The sequence below is a fragment of the Diabrotica undecimpunctata genome, chromosome 3 (assembly GCF_040954645.1).
Source record: "Diabrotica undecimpunctata isolate CICGRU chromosome 3, icDiaUnde3, whole genome shotgun sequence".
Lineage (NCBI taxonomy): Eukaryota > Metazoa > Arthropoda > Insecta > Coleoptera > Chrysomelidae > Diabrotica > Diabrotica undecimpunctata.
The window spans coordinates 105,145,576-105,165,489 of record NC_092805.1 but is presented as its reverse complement, the minus strand read 5'-3'; the positions used below and the strand labels follow the sequence as shown (position 1 = coordinate 105,165,489).

The following is a 19,914-nucleotide window of genomic DNA, read 5'->3' as shown; positions in this document are numbered from 1 at the left end:
TGTATTGTAAAAATTACCAGACATTATTTTTGAGGTATAATTTAAAAACTTTAATTTTTATAGTGGTTTTGTTTATCTTTATTTACTTTATTTATAGGAAGAAGGTATTCGTCAAAAAACAAGTTCGCTTAAGACTTATACCAACTTAGAACCGTTACCGGAAGTTGGTTTTAACTCAGCAACAAAATATAAGTGAGGTATATTATTATAAGTTTTGTTAATTTTTATTTATGGTTATTTATAGGAAGAACGTACTCATAAAGCAGCTGTTTCCCCAAAGATTTACAGCGATTTACAACAGCAAGTGGAATTTAATCAAAAATTACAAAATTACAAGACAAATTTTGAGATATAAAAAAACCTAAATAAACAGTAGATTTCTAAATTTTCATTTACTTTATTTGTAGGGAGGAAATAATTCGGATGGATATTCAAACAAGGAAAATCAAATAGGTGACATAAGAGTAATGGATGATAATCAAAATCAAGAAGAAGACAGACAGTCGGGTCGGCAAGAATATCGTCCAGATTTGAATTTTGTCAACAGAGATATTAATGGAGATAACAATATAGTAGAGATGAAGCAATCTGATGAAGAAGAAAATGATGGGGAAAATAATGGTGTAAAATCTAAAGAAAAAAAAATATCAGGGCGGTCCAAAAAAGGGAGAAAAAGAAAGTTCTCTAGTCAGAATAAAGAAATCGGTAAAAAACAATGCATTCAAAATAAATCATACTTCACACTAAAAGGAGAAATAAAACTAAAAAAAGAGTTTCGTCATTATTTATGCAAATGCGACTGTCTATCGAAAGTTGGCATTAAAAATGCTAAAAAAGAATACGACAAATTTTATAAACTAAGATGATGCTTGATGCATGATGCTCAACGTGCCTTAATTTGCACCATGGTTTAAGAAGGTCCAATAAAAAAAAAGAAAACAAAATTCTAATAAAAAAATGCACTCCAGGGTGTACAATATTAATGACCACATAGTTTGCAAAACATTTTTGTTGGAAACCCTAAGAATTTCGAGTGCAAGATAATGCATTAAAATATAAAAAGGATAGAAGGAATTAAAGACTTAAGAGGAAAAGCAGACGGAAAAAATAAAATATTAGAAGAACGATTGCAAGAAATCTTAGAACATATTGAACAATTTCCAAAATATAAGCCTCATTATGCAGGGGAACAAACAAGTTCCATGTACGACCAGACATTACATTGCCCATTATGTAAGATTTGTGCAAGCAGCAAGTGCATTCACCTGTGGTGTTTTCGAAGTACAAAAACGTTTTTTTAAGTCATTTTAATTTCAAAAAAATACCACTAAAAAAAAGATACTTGTAATCTTTGTGACAAATTAGAAATTCTAATAAACAACAGCACCACAGAAGAACAATTTAAATATAGAACTGAGAAATAACCACATCGATTCTGCTAAAGAAGCAAGCTTTAAATGCAGACAGAAATTGTGCAAAATTTGATGAACAACTTGAAGTATTGTGTTTTGATAAAAAAAACACTACCTATTCCCTTATACCTAACAAATGTAGTTTTTTACAAACACCAACTTTGGCTTTATAATCTAGGTATACATACAGCTTAACATAATAAAGGCAATTGTTATGTTTGGTTAGAAGGCGAAGCTGGCCGAGGGGCTCAAGAAGTTGGCTCTTGTTTATTTAGACATGTGTTGGAAGCTAGAGATATGGAGGCATGTAAACATTTAATCTTGTGGTCGGGCAGAACCGAAACATTAAAATAGTTTTGATGTTAAATGCCATTTTTGATGTGCATTCGTTACTTCAAAGAATTCAAATGATGCTTCAAAGACTTCAATGAATTCAAAATCTGTCAAATGATGCAGATTTTGGGACATCGAATGCGCCTTAAAATTCCAACAAAGAATGTATTCGCCGATGGACTATACGAATATAATGAGTTCGTGCCGAAAAAAAATCCTCTAATCGTTCATAAAATGAAGAAGGAACACTTTTTCGGTACTTGTAATTTGGGAAAATAGGAAAGTGGATGTATTTAATAATAAAATTAATTGGCTTAAATTCAAAGAGATTGAACTCAGAAAAGAATGTCGCGAAAAGATTTTTGTAAAATATTCTTTCCACGAAGAAGCTCGTGAGATAAGTCTAGAAAAGAAACATGGAAGACCATCATCATAACTTTATCAAACATTTAAAGAATTACTTGTGTTGCCATGGCCAAATGAGAAGCAAATACCAGATAAAAAACTTGATAATCTAAAATTTTTGCTTAGCCTTATTCCAAAAATGCCAAAGGGTTTCATAAAAAATTGACTGGTGATCCAAATATGAAAGATGATATAGCAAATTTTCAAAATGTTAAATAGATTTTTCAGAAAACCATAAACTTAAATTCATTTTTCTCAAAAAATGTAGAGGTGGCGCTTGGTCGAGTTATGCATAACTCGGTCCCATTGATACACTGCTTTATATTTATTGCTTAAAAAGAAATTAAACTTTCGCTTATAAGTAGACTTAAAAAAACCTTATCAATATATTTAATTGACATAGTTTAAAATAACCAATACATGACAGCGGAGAGCAAAATCAGAAGATATACAATTTGCATTAGATCTATTATATTTATATGTATTACCATTTACATTATAAATGATAAAGTATATTAATAAAATGAACAAAAGTGTACTAGAATTAGCAGAATTTAAGAAGTATGGCGATCGGATAGCCAAGCGGGCTGGGCGGCTGGCTTCTCCTTCGCTTCAATGCGAGAGATGTCAGTTCAAATCCCCGGCCCGGTGAATAGAAAACAAAAAGGCTAACGCAGTAGTTTAAAATTCTAAAATGGATCTGCGGCTTAGTCTAGAATATGCTGGTATCTGATCGGTCTATGGTGGAGCAGTACGGCAAGAGATTAGGGGTTGCGTCTAGGTGATACTCCTCCATAGATCCCTACCGGAAGGGCGTGGAACGCCTAAATACCGGGTATATATATATATATATATATATATATATATATATATATATATATATATAAGAAGTATGGCAAGCATAACTAGAAGATACCATGTACTCATATCGAAAGTCAATGCCACAAAAAAATGTACTCATAACAAGAGCAGAGATGCAGAGTCAACAATATATTTACGCTTATATTCTTTATATAAGAATTAAAGGATACCACCAATAATTGTGCAAAAGAATGAATCAGTTGGAAACGCCACCAAAGAAACGAAAGTATTTTTGGCAATGTATCTCTTATGTAATATTACAGCAATTCAATAATTTTATCAGATAAATAGAATTTAAACAAAAAAATTGAACAAACAAAAAAAGATTTTAGGGTTTTGATTTTCTGTTTTTTTGAATACAACCTAATCCATTAGGCTCTCTGGGAAAAAATCATTGACTTAACGTAAAAATCGTATACAGATATTTGTAGGTTCCAAAAGGTATATGAGAGATAGCTGATGAAAAATCCGTGAAGACGTACAGTTGAAATTGCTTTGTTACGAACAATAAAAAATAGTACAAACCTAACAAAGTCTCCAGCTTCAAGTTTTTGTAAGCCACTATTATTAAATGTTGTTTGATCATGTACAAAACCCAGCGATTTTGCAATAATATTTCTATTTTTTAAAGTAGTCACTGATGTTTTTGGACATTTAACGAAACAATTCTTTTTCTGAACGATATATTTCTGCATGTGCACCTCTAAGAATCAATTCATATTAAAGTACAAATACCTGCAGCTATGCATCTTGGAAATCATAGAATGATACAAAACTCTTCTTCAACTTGTACCATTTCATCATTTCTTTGATATATTTTTAATTCTTGAAGCTGTTGTCCTTGATGTACCCATATTTGCATTTTTCCAGAAGTAAAAAATATTAATGAAAAAAATAACTATTATACTGGTGTAATAGCTTCTTTTCTAAAAATATGTGCTGATTAGTATTTTGTCTATATGGGTAATTCCAAGATAACTTGAAATTTTGAACCAGAAAAATAGAAAGAAATTGTTTTTTCTTTCTTGTTAAATTTGGTGATAGACAAAAGTAATTTAATAGGAGACCACAAATATAGTATTAGAAGTGAGGTTTTATAATAATTTTGTTTTTTTTTTTATTATTATGATCGTAATATAAATGACGATCATATATGTTACTGATTAAAAAAGGAAGTATAAACGCACACTAAATAAACGTAAAACTACTAAAAATATATGGTTTATTTATCTCTAAAAACAAATAATACGTTGGCAATTAAAAATGGACTTATAAATCTATGAAATATACTGATTTTGAAAAGTGGTAACATAAGTGAGCGAAAGTAACATAAATTGTGAAAACATTAAAAAAAACCGGTGTGGTAGTCCAGTGGGACTGCCGGGAGAAGTTAAACTTCTACACACGCGTTCGCCGTTAAAAATTTATATGGAAGTCAATCTGCACAATCATTACATATGTAATGCTAAAGGTAAGAGAGAGCAGAAAGAGAAACAAAATTAGGTATATAGGTATATGGTGCATCGTTTGCTCTATATAAACAACATTTGACCTGTAATACGAGTATAGTAAGTGATGGATTAAATCAATATTTTGATTAAAATGTATTTTTTTTCGTTTTCATATATGTATGAAAGGAGTTGAATGCAAAAAAATGTTTTTTACACATACTCTGCAAAAAAATTCATTGTTTATTTAGTTTAAAATAATATTAGTATAAAAATACAATGCAATACACTGCAACATAATTCAATATAATAATACAATACAAATTAAAATGCAATATTCATTTAAATTAAATGCAAGTATTTAAAAATGACAATTTACATAACTTACTTACGCATATGTTTAATTTATCATGATAATAATATTAATAAAATAAACATATTGTTTCGTGATATAACTGTCATGACAGATACAAAATTTAATTGTTGTTTGTTGTGTATAAGTACACATTTGAACTTTCTTGAGATATTTACAAGTTTTAATTTATAATTTAACATGCCTAACGAGGCTCAAGACAAATCTGAACAGAATGGAAAAATAGTAATAATATTAGAGATAGTACAAGCACTCCTGACCACGACGCAGTAGACGAAATTTGGTTTAGTCGCCACTTTCATGCGAAACGCATTGTACTATGCAGTGTATAATTCCACTTACAATAGAACCTTTCTGCCTTTACGTTAATTTGACTGTGCCTTCGCGAAGCTTCATGGTCAGGAGTGTTTGAACTATCTTTAATAAATATTAAATATATTTACAAAAAGAACATTTTTATTCTCGAGAGAGAAAGAGAAAGAAAATATATCTTCTGTCTATCTCTTACCTATATCTTACATATGTAATGATTTTGCCGATTCACTCCCGTACAAATTTCCAACGTCGAACGCGCGTATAGAAGTATACCTTCAAAAAGCTGTATGTTCTCCGGAAGTATTTCTCCAAAACTGTAACGTCCCCGCCTAATATGAGCTTGTAGTAAAACACAAATAATATTTTCAAATGTAACAACATTCTTTAATCAGTCTTCAATATTAAGAAAAACAAATTCATTTCCTTTTTTCCTTAAACAGCTTATAAAATATGAAGTGTCATCATTGACCTCGAGAATAGCACCAACGAAATGTTTTTTGTTTTCATGTTTTGTTCCTTCATCATAAGTGAATCTGCAAACAACAAATTTGCCCACGGTCAGGTACTTGGTTAGGTCTTTTATTAATGATAGTGGAATATTATCTTCCCAGTCAAAAAGCTCAGCTGTATTTTTTTCGTGTAGCGGAGTATGATTTACTTCTCCAACAGTTGCTTTCTCTTCATTTTCTATTGGTAGCGTACTCGACTCAAAAACTTTAACTTCTTTGCAATTAAAACACATTAAATCCAAAACCGACAATTTTTTGCAAAAACATGAGTATTCTCGAATGTAGAGATTTTGTTTATTGCCAACTGACAAAAAATGATGGACTTTCATTATTCCTGAAATTTTCATTATTTGATTAAGAGCTATTTGGTGTTCTATAGATGTTATGTCATCCTTAGTAAAAAAAACATTTTTATGGCTTTGGTTTGATCTTGTACCAGTTGAAAGAAAGCCTTAGTATCCCTTACATCGTATCCCCTAGCAACAAAATTATCTGCAGTCCTTTTTACAGTAAGATTTCTTTTGTAAGTCGTTTTTAATTCTACAACAAGAATGTCTTGAAATAACAATTTTTTTTTATTTAAACAAAAATGACCCTGCATCAACTACTAAGAGTTATTAGCAGGGGGTACAAACACAAATTACATGTATTCAATTTCTTACAATGTATATATAACTTAAATATATTCTATTAAATATTGTAAAAGTTAATGTCTTTCAAATATTTCAGCACTTGGTTAAACTGGCAGCTTAGTAGATCCTTCATGTTGGTAGAGAGGTTATTTTTTCTTCTTTCTGGGGTGTATGTTTTTGCATTCTAATAGAATATGTTTCACAGTGATTTGTGTCTTGCAGTTGTGGCAGAAAGGGATGGCTTCTTTATTTATTAACAATTTTTGTTTTACCGATTTTGTAATTTTTTGGTCTTTAAGTTTTCAATTGAATTTAGATAGAGAAGACTTTGTATCTTCTAATTCCTTTTTTAGCCTTGCTATTTTTCTATAAGCTCCTGTTCGATCTCTTCTTACTTTCTTTTAGCGTCTTGTAGATGCATTGACTTGTAAAAGTGGTAATTGGCAGGATGGGCTACTCGGTGGTGTATTCTTTACAATAGTTTCCAATCTTCTTGCACGAACTTTCTTATTTTCACGATATTTTCGTTGAGTTTCTTTCCAGTATTTTTTTACGTCTCTGTTCTCGCTCCAATAACTCATTTATGGGTTTATCAATCTTAAGGTCTTTCCATCGTTTTGCATGCTCCTGCAATTTTCTTAGAAATTCAATTCGTCGCTCTGGTTGTGTTCTTGGTTAATCTTTATTAATGTTACCTAGTGTCAAATATGTTACCATGGATGTGGTAACATAATTCACGGTAACATATTTGACATTTTACAATATATATTTTAAAATTGTCGCCAAATTCATTCAGATGTTGACGGTTGCTTAACCAATAGAAGCATGCATATGTAAGGTTAAGTTTTGCGACAATGTACTCAATTTGATTTAGAATGATTTAAAGTAATTATTATAATAACATATTTGACATATAATAAGCGTACGTACCTGATATCAATAGCTTGTTGCCAAAAACTGTAAAATTTTACTAAAAAACACTACTAATTTTTCACAAATAAAAACGAAAAACGTTACCCTTGCATTCGGTAAACTGACATTGAATCTTAATGTTGCCAAGTCTTACAAAAATCGTATAACGTCAGTGGTAACATATTTGACCATGTTTGGGGTGACACTAAGAATTTTTAGAATAATTTCTTTATTTATGATATATAAGACAAACTGGTAACTGTTAGAAAAAAAGCAATACAAAAAGAACTTATTGCTATCAAAAAAATATTAATAGTTATCCCCAAATTATAAAGCGTTGGTCTTTTTGATGACAGCCCTTCAAGTGACAGGTAACATATTTGACATTTAGCTTATAAATAATATTTTTTTGTAAACTATACAAATAGGGGCAATTTTTGTTTATGTATGTATAGGGCAACCTTAAATATAAAAATAATATGGTAAATAAACATATATACGTTAGAACATTAATGTTGGTCGGACTTTTTTTTATATCCACGAATGTTAATATGATGAAAAATTTTATTATTTTAATGATATTACTTATCTCTTTGTTACGAAGTTTAATAACATTTTAAAAAAACTTAAAACAAAGAAGATTGTTAGAATTTTGAGGATATAATATACAGATTTCTACCATTTAAGTTAAAGTTGGGTAGTAGTAGATAGGTATTATAAAACTGAAATTTACACTTAAATTGTACTTTTAATTTATTTAATGTTCACTTTAAATTAATTATAATATCGAATATTATTACACAGACAATTTTATATTGTTAATTGGACGGGATGCCATTAATGACTTTTGACATTTATAATGACTTTTGACGTTCGAAAATCGTTACAAATCGAATTTTAGTATCGATCATTTATGGACAGATAGATATATTTATAATTTTCGACTTTACATTTAATGTCTGTATTTTGTAAGTTATTTTTCGTGTAGTTTTTAAATTAAACCTGCTTAGAGTAAATATATGATGACTAGAAACGAATTGATCAAGAGTAGTGGAACGGTGTGAAGACCTGCTATTCTATGACACTACTCGTGACGACGCCATCTTGTGGCGCTAGTTCCGTGATCCTTGCCTTGGTATTTAACTATAGAGAAAAAAGTAAAATACAACGCCAGTATAGAACTTCGCGGTATATACTTTGTAAATTTTCATCCTTTGAACTTTGAAATAAGTTGAGAAAACCATAATAAAGATGACTTTTAATACAAAATGTTTCTCTTCCTTTACCTTAAGAAATACCAAAGATATTTTAGAAAATAAAAAAGTTAAAAAAAATTAATGTCGTTTAAGCTTATTTAAAAGTATGTATAAAAAAATTACTCAAAAACTGATTATTTTTTTACTTTTGAGCATCAAAGGATTAAAAAAACTGCCACATTTATATTATAATATAATCTATATCTGGTAGGTGTTAAAGGGTGTTTTATTAAAATTTATTATGAATTTATTCATACCCTACAAAATTAAAATATTGCTATGTTCGTGTTTAATTTTCACGATAAAATCCAATTTAACTTTCGCAATAACCGGTTTTTGTGTTACATCTGTACTGTTTGAGTATTATTAGTCAGTTTTTTGATAATTTAATATATTTTCATGATTTTTTTCCGAGTTTTTTTAAAGGAATATTTATTAATGGTTCAACAATTTCCTTAAACTTTAAGAAAGTGGATTGGAAATTTTTAGATTGGGGCAAAAATTTTATTTTAAACTTATTTCAATACTTTATTGGTTTTTTACCCTTAAACGTACTCAATCATAAATAAAATATACCCGTATACGATAACAATCCGGCTAAAACATATTTATTTAGGATGTGCGAAAATTTATGGTCACCTCTGAGTTATATATAGATAGTTGCAAAGTACTCGTATAAAATACCTATGTCACTTTTTATATATTATTATTTTTTTTTCACATGAATAAATTGAAACAGATTTATTTATATTAAAATAAAGTTCGGGTTGTAAAAGAAAGAATGAAAAGGTAGTGATTAAAGGTTGTATAATAGGCAATTTGGTGTGTATTGTATCAATGAGATCGAAATAAACGAACTGAGAGTAATTTTTTTTACCAAAAAAAACTTGTTTTGTCTAGTGCCTTTTTAATATTAACCCTAGAACAACAACGTGGCGTCACCGATGAATGGTGAAAAATGTAATCACTCTGTACTCACGCGCTTCTGTACATACATCGCTTGCATTTCCAGTACCTTTTAGTTTAGTGACAACGATCACCCAGGAAGAGGGTACGTGCAAATAAATTTTTGAAGTTGTGAAATCTGAGCTGTTTGTCGTAGACGATGCCACGTTATTTTATTATTTTGCTAAAAACTAAGAGGTATTTGATTAGGTAAATACTAGTACAACCCCAACATGAACAATCTTTATAAAAGAAAGCGGCCTTTAACTCATGATGAACTTGAGAAATTGCTTTTGGACGACACTGACGATGGCGACATATGTATTCACAGCGAAGAAAGCAAGACTGAAGATTTGGAGGAAACTAAAGATTACGCGGAAGATGAATTTGAAGCACGTAATTTAGAAATTTTGTCCGAAGAAGCCGTAACACAACAATTTATTCAACGAACGTTCACAAATGGTATCTAAAACCTTTTCATTCTAAGAATACAAGAACATCTCGGCACAATTTAATTACTGATCTTCCTGAACCAAAAGGAGCAGCTCGAAATGAAAAGAATATAGACAAATTTTGGCAGTTATTTTTTACAGACAATCTGCTAAAAATTGTTGTCACGTACACAAATTGTGAAATGGGCATTAAAAAAGCTCGCTTTTGTTCTGAACAACGTTATCTTCAACCAACAAACAAACAAACAAACTTTATTAGGATTGCTTTATCTCAGTGGTGTCTTGAAATCTTCAAATCTTACGACTAACGATTTATGGTCTAAGCAGTTTGGTCCGTCTGTTTTTAGAGCTACGATGTGCAAAAATCGTTTTAAATTTTTAATATAATGCCTTAGATTTGATGATAAAACCACAAGATTAACAAGAAAGGCAATTTTCTGCTGTTGGAGAAGTTTGGGACATCTTCGAGGGCCGGTGTAGACAGATGTACACCCCGTCCGAACATGTCACCATTGATGAAAGTTTGTTAGGTTTTAGAGGTAGATGTCCATTTAAAATGTACATGTCTAATAAACCTGACAAATATGGGCTCAAAATAGTAACAATGTGTGATGCCAAGACCTATTACATGTGTTCAGCCAAGCCTTACGGGGGAAAAGAAGTCCGTTGTTCACAATATTCAATTCCAACATAATATGTACTGCATCTTACATAGTACAAGTGATATATACGGAACCAATAGGAATTTCACCATGGATAACTGGTTAACTTTGTATCAAGTATCAGAAGCGTTAAGAGAAAAAGGCCTTACTGTAGTGGAAACCCTTAGAAAAAAACAAGCCAGAAATACCACTACAACTAATTGAAACAAAAGAAAAACAAGTTTTATCATCTCTATTTGCTTTTGATGAGAAAAACACTTTAGTGTCATTCGTTTAGAGTCAGCAGTTACGTCATACATAAACTAAATGTCAATAAACCACTGTCTCGATCAAACTTTCTAAAGGAGCTGTCGTTCATTTTGGTTACAGATTGTTTAAAAGAAAAAATGTATAATAATCACTTTCCAAAACAAATCCGCAGCAGTATCAACGACATTTTAAATTGTAAAGATGAAGAAATAATAGAACAAAAGCCCCAAGGTTCAATGGGTCGATGTGACTTCTGCCCAAGCAGCAAAAACCGAAAAGCGCATGATAAATGTGAGCACTGCCCGAAAATGGTCTGCTCCGAACACCGCCTGTGCATTTACAGTGACTGCAAGTAAATTACTTTTTGTTTATAAAAGTGTATCCTTTGGTTTGTTATACTCCATTCGCTTAGCTCGGGCGTATTTTGACAGATTCATTGTCGGAAACCTACATCACAAAAATTCCTACTTCCTAGTATTAATAGCTCAAATACACTACTATTGCAGACTTCTTTCTTTAAAAAAAGAAGAATTATTCTAAATAGTGGAAGTGGATACTAAACCCATAAAATTTTGGGTAGTATATATTTAAAAAATATATTTTAGTTGTTATAATTTAACATAACTATTTATTATATGGTGCAGATAAATAAATATTGATTGTCGGTAATTCGCAAAGTTCTATTTTATTTACTATTTAGTTTGTTTACTATTAATATGGGCTATGAGTACGTGTGCTTAGTTGTACAGCAATTTCCAGCCACTTTTAGTCTGTCAAAAAGTAACTAACTCCGCAAAAAAATAATTACTTAATTCACTAGACAGTTTGGACTGCGAATAGCGAACCTAGTATATGTGCCATTACATATAAAAAAATGTGTTCACTTGTTGCATTTTGTTAAAAAACTATCGTCATTATGATTTTATACTTTTATCCAGTACCACAGTTTTGTTTTAAGTTTCTCATTTGATATTCATGCAAAAACATTTTTGTATAAAATTTGTGAATATATACTTTTATAACCAAAAATAAAAACACTTTATTTAAAAAATAATGTACTTCTGTTATGCTTTCCGGCCAGCTCTTTTGGACTCATATACGACGCCAAGTAGTATCGTAACCCTACTTTCACGTTGTTGTTCTAGGGTTAAATAACAAATTACTGAAAAAATAATAAATTAAAAGCAAATTTAAATAAACATAAATTTTGTGTTCTATTCTATTTATATTATCTAATTAAAAAACCTTATTTAAATAACACGTTTAAATAATGAAAAATTATATTTTATATTAATTTACAAAAGTAAATAAACATTTGCTACTTAATCTAGAAGGTGTACGTAATATTATTTAATACAAATGTTCAACTCCCAAAAACATTTATAAACTTATTTAATAAGCATTCAGAGCCTAAGCTACGTTTTAAATCTGAGAAAGAAGGATTCTCATTAATTCGAATGTCATTTTTATCTACCTGATTTAGCTGAAAATTCGGATTTAGGCTTGTCTTTTGCGAAAGCTATGTATGGACAAAGTATGCTTTTTGTTTTTAAGGGGTAAAAACTGCTCCTAAGTAAAAAAAAATAAAAACATATTTCAGTGTTCATGCATTAAAATCTAATTAAATTAAGTAAAATAAACATATTCAACCCTTGGAAACCACCGCTTATGAAGTAAATAATGTTAAAACATTATTTTTTACGTTGAAAAATGCTTAGCTTATGAATTCAAATCAATAACAATTATTCATTCATCGCCTGTGAAATTATGTTTCATTGGTTTCAAGTTTTTAACCCCCAGAAAGCATACCTCTATGAAAAAAATACTTAAAAAGCCTATTTATATTTTAAAGTGTTTTAATTTTACATTTGAATAACTAAAAATTCATTTCTTGCTTATGAAATGATATTTCTTTAATTTAAACTCTTCAAAGCATAAAAATCACCCACAAAGACAAAAATAGTTTTGTATACATTAAAATTTTAAGCTTATGTATTTAAACCAATAAAAAATGGTTCCTTGCTTATGAAACATTATTTTTTAGGTTGCAACTTTTTTAACCCCTAGGAACTACCCCCTATGCTAATAACAGTACGAATCACTTAATATTATTTGTTGGTGCCGAAATATTCATCAACAAAACTATTATGCGTACTTTAGTTGTGTGAGAGATCCAAAATACGTATATTTTTCACGCTCTAAAATTATCATTGGGTTTTCTTCGATAAGTCAGTTTATTTTTAAACTTTAATGTATATATGCAATAAGTAGATAATGTCCTTTAATTTGACTCCGTCAAATGCCTTCATAGGGCCACGAAACATATATATGCCGGTTTGTTTTATTTTAACGATTTCTCAGTTCGGCTCTAGCAGTCGGACGATACGGACGCGAGTCAGCGAAGTGTGCTTAGGTGGGGACAACTGACCTGTTGCCAACGGAGCTTCTCAGCTCCCGGTGTGTAAGACACCGTGCGTGACACAGGCACTTGTTTTTCAAATAAGCGAAGAGTGGATGCGAGGCTGTCATTAAGTTAAACCTCGAGGGGTTGCCTTTATGGGCTCCTCGTAGGAGGCTTTTGATAGCTTCGTGTTTACGAAAAATTCGGGTTCATCTCAGTGGGTCGACAGGGATGACACTGTAAGGCTTAGTAATTTGTATTCTAAGTCGGACAGAAACGGCCCCTGCCTCTGAGGTGAGAGAAACTTCAAGAGGATCCCTCCCTGAGAAATCAGGGAGTGAACTACCGTGAGGTTGCTGGGACGACACCCAGGAAAACCGTCAGGCAGCGGCTTGGCGGAGAGAAAAAAACAGAGTCGTCTGAGTAATAAACTCCAATTTTAGTTTTGAACACTTATGTTCACTGCCTTACGGCAAGATGAGTGAAATTCCCCCCCAAAAAAGTGATGTCACGCAGGTGACATCACAAGAAAAAGAAGAAGGTAACTATCCCGAGTCACTCACCCCTACGGTTGCTTCAGCAATAAAACTTTATAACGAATTCACTTCTAAATTATCCCCTGAAGCCGAGATCATCGAAGATACCTCAGATGATGAATCGTTCATTCCGAACGAAGAAGAAAATTACAGCGAGGTGGAAACAGACGATAGCGTCTCAACCACCATGGAGGTCACCCCCGACGAGGAGCTGAGCCCGGCCACCGAATCGACCGAAACAACTGTCCAGTCGGACGAATCCTTAAACGTCCAGTCGGACGAAGCCCTGAACGTTCAGACGGACGAACAACTGAACGCCAAGTCTGACGCAGATTTAAGCGTAGAAGCCCCGCCCCCATTAGATTTCATCGAAATGAAAGACCCCAAAGTGGACATCATCTCCACCAACAACGATGCCGAGCCGGAGGTAGGCAAAAAAAAGAAGCGACAAAGGCCTGCTACCGCTGACTCTTCAGAAGAAGAGGAAGCAAGTAAAAAATCAAAAGAGAAGGACGACAGTGGCCTCTATAAGTCAGTAGATCTACTGACAGAGCAAATCAGGCAGCTCCAAAAAGAGAGCCGCCAAAGAGAAAAACAGGCACAAGCCCAAATACAAGACCTCTTAACTCAAATGACTGAGTTAAGAAAAAAAAATCAGGCAAAGGACGAAGAAATTAAGAAATTGGTCGGCCATATAATGGCTCTGACCGAGAGGAATGAAAAAATGATGGAAACAGAAAAGAAAAGAGATGCAGAAATGTGGGTGATACACAAACCAAAGGAAACCCCACAAATGATGGAAAAAACCACTCCCTCTACGTCTGGAGGTGCAGTAAAGCCTAAGGAAAAAGCACAGGTAAAAGAAACAGAAAAAAACGACGCAGGTTGGACAAAAGTCCAGAAAAAAGAAAAAGCAAAAAAAAGGCACCGTTACTGATAAACCAACAAACAGTAGCGAGAATCCAAAAAAATCTTTGAGTGTTGTTGAAAAACAAACTCAAAAGATTCAAGAAAGGAACGACGAAGCGCTCACTAAAGCCGCCAAAGACACTCAAAGAAGAAGTGAGCAAAGAAAAGCCCAGAAAAACTTGGAGCCACAAAAGGTAACCCAAGTTGATAAAGAAATCAACGATGCCCCTCAGATACCTGTAGAGGTTAAAAGACCTAAACCTCCTGCGATCATACTAAAGACAGTCGCAGAACACCAAGCGATCCTGCAGAAAGCGGCTAAACAAGGTATCTTTTCTGACAATAAATTTGCCAGATCCGGAAGATCAATCGTAATAAATACGAAAACCAGGGAAGACTACCTAGGAGTAGTTAAAATACTAGAAGAATACACACCGAAGGTAGAGTATATTGCCTACCCAATAGACAGTGAGAAACTAAAGAGGGTGATACTAAAAGGGCTTTCTGCAAGCACAAATACAGAATTAATTCTAAATGAATTAAAACAAAAGGATGTTGACGTAACAAGAGTCAGCAACATGTACTCCAAAAAAGAAGGTAAACAAATACTGCCTTTCTTCATGATCACCCTCAAAGAGGATGACATACAGAAAATAAGAAAAGTTACAAACCTGTGCTACATGAGGGTTCGTTTCGAAGACGAACTTAAAATAACGAAGGACACCCTACAGTGCTTTAACTGTCAGGGATATTACCACAGTTCCAAGGCTTGTCACTGCAGCTCCAGATGCGTGAAGTGTGGTGAAAATCATCTCAGCAACGACTGCGAGAAGAGTAGAGAAACGGCTCCCAAATGTGCCAACTGCGATCAAGCGCACACGGCTAACTACAGAGGATGCTCAAAAGCTCCTAAAAAGAAGACCCCTGCCCCAGTAAAACCGGCGAGCAGGCCAATAAAACCAGCAACAACTTCCACGAGCTTTAGCTACGCTCAAGCAGCTAAAACAACCCCAGAAGAAGCAGCTTCCACAATGAATGACGCCGCTACTCTTATTGCTACATTCCACACGGAATATAACAAAAAAATGATGGAGATGATGTCCATGATGGATAGAGCTACAAAGATGATGACTGCATTCGGAGAAATAAATCGACAATGCTAGCGAACCGTACGGAGGATCTACGCATAGGGTCCTGGAATTCCGGTGGAATTTTCAAAAAACTCAACCTTTTGGATGAGATGATCAATAGATTAGAGCTCGATATCGTAGCCCTTCAAGAAACCAAATTAGTGGAAAGGAAGAAAACCAAATTCCCAGGCTACGATATCTATAGAACTGACCATAGAGCGATATCAGGAGGAACAGCCATACTAGTTAAAAAAGGCTTAGAACATGAACACATACCAACACCAGATGGACTGGTGACAATGGAAGCCACGCTAGTCAGATTAAAGGCCAACAACGAAACACTAAAAATAGTGTCAGCTTATGTCAGACCTAACGATTTGATATTCGATGAAGACTTGAGCCTTATCCTCGATACAGAAGAGCCCACAGTGATTATAGGAGACCTTAATGCGAGATCTCCCCTATGGTTCGACAGAGCAACCAATAACAACGGGAGACGACTCTGCGGCCATCTCGAAAACAGACCAAACACCTACGTGATCGGACCAACAGGACCGACCTGTTTTCACGGACAACTCCCAACACATCTAGACATTGCAATCCTACACAACGTGGGTCAACAACACGAGATACAATCTCTAAATGAAGGCGATTCAACGCACAATCTAATCGTCCTGACCCTGGGTGCAATAGAACTAAACTATTTGCAGCCCCACCAAAAGAAGATTACAAACTGGTCAAACTTCAGAAGGGTTTTTAGCGAAAACATCGGTAACATCCCAACAATAAACAACATCACAGAACTAGAAGACAGTGTAACTAAATTAGAAACAACCATAAATAATGCTATCGATGCCAGCTCAAAAATCGAAAACACTACCAGACAAAAAGGAAGATTCGGAGATATTAGTCTCGAACTACAAAACCTAATAAAGGAAAAAAATAGAAAAAGAAGAAGAGCCTACCGTACTAGAACTCTAGAAGATAAAAGGATTGCAAATGAGCTAGACAGGGAAGTTAAAAGACAACTACGAGAACATAGAAGCGAAAACTGGGACAACTATATCCAAGAATTAGACCCAAACAAATCCGCCTTCTGGAAACTATCGAAAATACTCCGACAGGACAAGAAACCCATACCTCCCTTACACGGAGAAAACGGGATTGTTCATACGGAGAGAGATAAAGCTGAAGTCCTAAAGGACGAACTAGAAAGAGCATGCAGAAACAACGAAAATCCCAATGAAGACATAGACTTCGAAGAAGAGGTAGAAAGAACAGCTAGAAGATTAAAGAGAAGAAAGGATAGAATAGTAATAACTCATACATCTCCTGATGAAATTAAAGAGCTAATTAAACTCTCTAATGCCAAAAAAGCCCAAGGACCTGACAACATCACAAACAGGGCACTCAAAAACCTACCCAACAAAGCTATTGTCTACATAACGAACATAGTAAACAACATGCTCAAATTAAGATATTTCCCAGACAGATGGAAGGAGGCACATATAATTATGATCAAAAAACCAGGGAAAGATGGCACTTTTCCGCAAAACTATAGACCTATCAGCTTATTATCATCAATAAGCAAGATAGCGGAAAGAGTTATACTAAAAAGACTCAATGAAGAATCGGAAGCATTAGGCACCATACCAGAAGCTCAATTTGAATTCAGAAGCGAACATTCATGCGAACTACAAGTTCTACGTTTCACAGAATTCACAACTAAAGGATATAACGAAAAAATGTACACGGCAACAGCATTTCTGGACGTCAGTAAAGCATTTGACAGGGTCTGGCATGATGGACTCATCTATAAAATGAACACCATGGGATACAGCGAGGCGATGACATGCCTCCTTGGATCATACCTAGCCAACAGAAGGTTCAGAGTTCGGACAGGGGCAACCCTGTCCGAGGTCGGGACCCTGGAGGCAGGTGTGCCTCAGGGAGCTGTTTTGTCGCCCTACTTGTACACCATCTATACGGCCGACACGCCAAAAGAACCAGGATCCCTGTTAAGTCTTTACGCTGACGATACGGCAATAGCTGTTAGCTGGAGAAATCCAAACCATGCAGCTAATCATCTGCAGAGAGCACTCAACAGATTCATAAGATGGTGCATCAAATGGAAAATAGCCATAAACCCAGATAAAACACAGGCTGTAATGTTTAGTCACAGAAAAAGTGTACCGAATCAAGAACTAACAATTGGAAACACCCCAATACAATGGACAAATGAGGCCAAATACCTAGGAGTGTTACTCGACAAAAAGCTTACATTTACGCAGCACATAAATCAGCAAACGTATAGAGCCAAAGCGCTGAAAAGTCAGCTCTCATCGCTAATTGGCAGAAGAAGCAAATTAAGGTTCAAAACCAAAATTAGGATGGCGAATAGCATTATCCTACCAGTCCTCTCGTATGCCTCCGCTGCGTGGGGACACACCTGTAAAACTAACAGGAAGAAAATACAAACAGCGCAAAATCAATTAATAAGAGACGCCCTGAATCTGCCAAGATATGTACCTCTGAGAAATTTATACAGAGACTCAGGACAAACGAGGATCCTACACACAATGGACAAAAAGGCATACGAACTTTTCAATGGACTAAATAACCACCCAAGCAGCATGTTGAGAGAGCTGACAAACTACAACGCAAACACCAGGACGGTACACAGAAGACCTAAACAGCAAATAGCCGGATATAGGGTCCCAAACCAATAAATGAAGAATGAGATGGTCGCAAAGACGTCTAAATAAAAGAATGCAGTCATCAGAAAACAACCACCCAAAAAAATCCTTCTCTTTTAGGACTCTGGCGAGAGGATACAGGTGCCAAGGCACTTAGTTAAGGACACTATACACCGGGGTGTGTGGAGGCCGTATACACCCTGCAATGCACACCCCAACCCACCCACACAATTTAGCATGTAAGAAATAAAAGGGTAAGAATTGTGCCGGCATTTTAAAGTCCCAACGCCAAGGAAGACCCCACAAAAAAAAAAAAAAAAAAAAATCGGTTGTTTTCTCTTAAATTCAGTTAGTTTTTAATCAATTTTAATCATTAAACGTTTTAACGTACAGTCACTCTAATTTCTCCATATAGAAGACCCTTCAGGCCTTCTATATACCGCTGATGCGGAATAGGCCCTTAAGGCGGATCGAGTGATACTGATCCTCTCGCGACACCCGAGCACTGAGGTCATGTGCGGCAAACATGGGCTCAGTGGCCGGACCCACATCGGACACCCAGCCGGCGAGGAGAACAAAATTTATTTTTGCCAAATCGGCGGCTGAGTGATCGAGCCCACACTCTTTATCAGAGTATCGAATCAGTAAAGTAATTAGGGAGAAAAGCCTAGATGTGGCTACCCCTACAGTTAGGTGGCATAACCACAATAATTAAAAACGGGAGTTGTCTCATTACCCAAGGCAACTCTAGTAACTTTCAAGATCATAAGCCTCCTCACGTATGTCACACGATGAGGAGGGGTGGTGGAAAAACCTGGGGGTCAGATAGGTACCACTTCGACTAGCGAAGTGTGACCGGTTTGATCTTCGGACATGTGGATCCCATGCTTAGTATGGTATACACATGTTCCTAGAGGTTGGGTTGATCGCTTAGCGTGATTGTGTGTGTGTGTGTGTTAACGATTTCTCTTGCTCTTGCCTCATTAAAAATATAGCGTCGGTGCATGATCTTCCGACCTAATTCCTTGTTGTTCTTCTGCTAGTGTGATACTTTCATTCAGTTTATTTGTTATTACTTTGGTTAATACTTTAGTGTTGTGTTTAATCAATTAATTCCTCTGTAATTTTCCGGGTTCGATTTTTCTCCCTTTTTGAAAAGAGATATTAGGATTCTTGATCTTCATTCTTGAGGAATTCTGTTTTGTTCTATTATTTATTGCATTAGTCTATGTAGTTATTTGTTCGGATCTGGTCTTCCGTACTTTAGGAGTTTGATCGGTATTCTGTCCTCTCCTGGTGATTTTCTGTTTTTTAATTTCCTTGATGAGAAAAATTTATTGATAGTAAATCACTATGGGACAGAGATAGAAGTACAGATAGACAATGTAAATGCATGGTGGAGAATATCAAGGACTGAGTAGGAAGAGTACAGTGGAACGATCATATAAGCCGAATGACAATAAATAGAGTAGTAAAGA

The 19,914-nt window shown here is 34.3% G+C and overlaps 1 protein-coding gene across 2 annotated transcripts in view; it reads right to left on the bottom strand.

The window, feature by feature from the left end:
• The window catches only part of LOC140437146 (adenylate cyclase type 2-like), a 559,227-nt gene extending 551,928 nt beyond the window's left edge, over nt 1-7,299 (bottom strand). For both annotated transcript variants that reach the window (XM_072526486.1, XM_072526487.1), the window contains exon 1: nt 7,219-7,299. The gene's annotated coding sequence lies outside the window, so the exon portion shown is untranslated. The remainder of the gene's footprint in view (nt 1-7,218) is intronic.
• Nucleotides 7,300-19,914: the final 12,615 nt, after the last annotated feature.